Genomic DNA, 3,031 nt, shown 5'->3' with positions numbered 1-3,031 from the left:
GTGTGTGTGTGTGTGTGTGTGTGTGTGTGTGTGTGTGTGTGTGTGTGCGTGTGTGTGCAGGACAGGTGGGAGCCGAGGGGTTGGGAGAAGGGCATTTCCATCCTTGGTACCTTATCTTCTCCCAATTACCAGGAAGATCAACAAGGCTTTCCTTCCTGCACCTTGAGGTCTGATTCAGATCAGCGAAGCATCTTTCTCCCCATCTGGTTATTGGTGCCTGACAGTCCTCTAAGTTGGGTACTTTACCAATGAGAGAGCAGAAGTTTAACATTAAAAAATATCCTGAGCCAAATAACACAGAGTCCAGTAGCCCTGGACCACAGATCTCAAGGCTGTGAGCCCCAGAAGCTTCCTGGAATGGTGTCGGAGTTTGTGCATTTGAGGGGCAGTAGGGGTACGTTTTCCTAGAAGGGGAGTGGTAGCTTTTATCGGGATGTTGATAGGCCTGTGATGCATCCACCCAGGAAGGTTAAGTACCACTGGACTAAAACTGCTGGAGCACGTTTACACAGAAACGTAGTCCCTCACAAAAGCGAATGCCCATAGCAGTGTCCTCCCTGTCTGATGTGAGGAAGACACTGTTGGAGTAGAGGAAATGGGTAGAGGAGAGAGGTACACAGGAGTGGAAGAGAAACCCCCAAAGCAACGTGACACTTGGAACTTTTAGCCTGGGGCTCAAGCTTGTTAGCTTCTTGGGTGAAGCCAAGTAGCAGCACTGTGTTGATGTTTTGTTTGGTCCAGGAGGCTGCTCACACCTGCTTGCCAAGCTGAACCACAGGATAGATGACACCAAGGCTTACTCTGATGTCATGTTTGCTATGGAACTCCCTCCCTCCTTCCTTCTCTCCTTCCTTCCTTCCTTTCCTTTCAGTCCATTCCTTCCTTTCTTTCAGCCTTCAACTCTTAAATCTTTTCCTCCATACATCATTTATCCAACCATCTACTGTCAACTGTCTATTGCTACATACCAGGTCTTGGACCAGGCTCTAAGCCTATGACATGGTAAGTTATGGTGCCTTCACTCAACAGCCCCAGTGTTTAGTGAGGAAGGCGAACATGAAATCTAATGCCGTTCTGGATGATCAATGCTATGAAGAGGAGATAAATAGACTGAAAGCCCCAAGGACACCAGGGGCTTCTTTATAAGTGTTTGTGTCCCCCCAAAATTCATATGTGAATTCCTAATGCCCAATGTGATAGTGTTAGGAGGCGGGGCTTTTGGGAGGTGCTTAAGCCATGAGGGTGGATCCCACACATATGGGATTAGTGCCCTCATAAAAGAAGCTCCAGAGGGGTCCTCAGCCCCTTTCACCACGTGAGGACACAGCGAGAAGCCTGCAACCAGGAGGAAAGCCCTTACCTAACCGTGCTGGCACCCTGATCTCAAACTTCCAGCCCCCAGAACCGTGAGAAGTAAATTTCTACTGTTTATTAGCTACCCGGTCACTGGCATTTTGTTGTAGCAGTTCCAAAAGACTGAGACAATGCACTGGGTGATTTAAGATGTTATTGAAACTTGGACATAATTACGGTTTGATATTCTCTTGGTCATCCACCTTCTAAGTCTCAAAGCACGTTTTAATTTCACCTTTACAAACAAAGATGATCCAGAGTACTGGGGCTTTGTGATTTTCTTCCAAGCAATGGGGGTGGGTTGTCCTACTGTCCTGCATACACATTTTTGGGGTCAGCAGCACATGCTGGGTATGGGCTTGATATTGGGACTAAACCTGCACCCAGGGACTGTGCGACTAATAACTGATCCGTCGGTGACCTAACCCATGGTATGTTACCACTGCATCTGCCCAGCTGATGGATGTGGTCTCCCGTTGGTCATATCCAGAGAGGGCTCAGGCCCACTCAATATTTTCTCTCCCTTGAGGTGTAGTCCTAACAAAGTAAAGAATATATGGGAAGAATGCAAGTGCATCTCTCCTCCAAGGTTCCAGAGCGGCCATTTTCTTAGACACAGTGGCCTGGATAAAGCTAATTAATTACTTTAAGCCTATGAAAGTCATTTGCTAGTCTCATAGCAGATGGGTAGTGGGAGCCCACATGGGTCTCACCCATACAGGGTGGGAATATGTCTTTATTTCAACCATAAGTCCCTCCTATTTCTGGGCACAATTTATTGGACTAGGGTTTGTCTCCTAACCTAAGATGGGCCAGTTAGATTTTCTTCCCCAGGAACTTGGAATTGTTACTTGACATGCTGATTGATATCCAAGGAAGGTCATGAGCCTGAGGTTGAGGTAGTTCTATTCAGTTGTTGATGTAGATGCCTCAACAAGGAAATGCATTTTGCAGACTCATAGGAATAAGAGGCACTCAGGGAGGAAGAGGGAAGACACGGCGAGACCTGCTGCTGAGGAAGGAACAGTTGAGGTTCCTGGCTGTGCTCAACTGGGACTTCCCTGCTCCTGGTTCTAACTTCTGATAAGCCCCGGGGGACCTCTCTGACTTTGGGTATCACAGACACCCCTTATTCCTTATGAGGAAAGAAACAAAGAAAGAAAAGAACATGAGAACACACTTTTTACTTAAGGCAGGTTGAGTGGGTCTCTGTTACTTGCAACCTATGGAACTTGACTTCTTGTCCTAAAAGAGAATCTCAGAGTGTGGGTTATTCTCATGCTTGCTGACCTTGGGCAGTTGAATTTCTTGAGATAGTCCTTTAAAAGCAGATTATTATGACCAGAATGACAGGTACATGGAATCTTTAAGTCATGACCCTAGAATATAACAAGACCATCAGGAGAGAAGGAGGAGCTGGGTGAGAACAGGCTGGATCGCCCTGAGGGAAATGAACGTAAGTGTCAGACAGAGAGGAGGTAGCCATCGAGGAGAGCAGGGATGTCTCCATCCTGAAGGTTTCCAGAAATAAGAGAGCAGTTGCTCATCGGGGACAGCTGGGAGTGTCTGGTGATGAAGTGACCCTCGGTTTTTCCTTCTCTTTGGCCTCTTGAGTCTCCCTCAGGGCTTGTTTGTGGCCATATTTTGTGCTGAGGGGTGAGGTCCTGCATCATAGGAA

The sequence above is a fragment of the Monodon monoceros genome, unplaced genomic scaffold (genome assembly GCF_005190385.1).
Source record: "Monodon monoceros isolate NGI ecotype Baffin Bay Population unplaced genomic scaffold, NGI_Narwhal_1 Super_Scaffold_2, whole genome shotgun sequence".
Lineage (NCBI taxonomy): Eukaryota > Metazoa > Chordata > Mammalia > Artiodactyla > Monodontidae > Monodon > Monodon monoceros.
The sequence above is the reverse complement of the archived record's forward strand: the minus strand, read 5'-3'. Positions refer to the sequence as shown.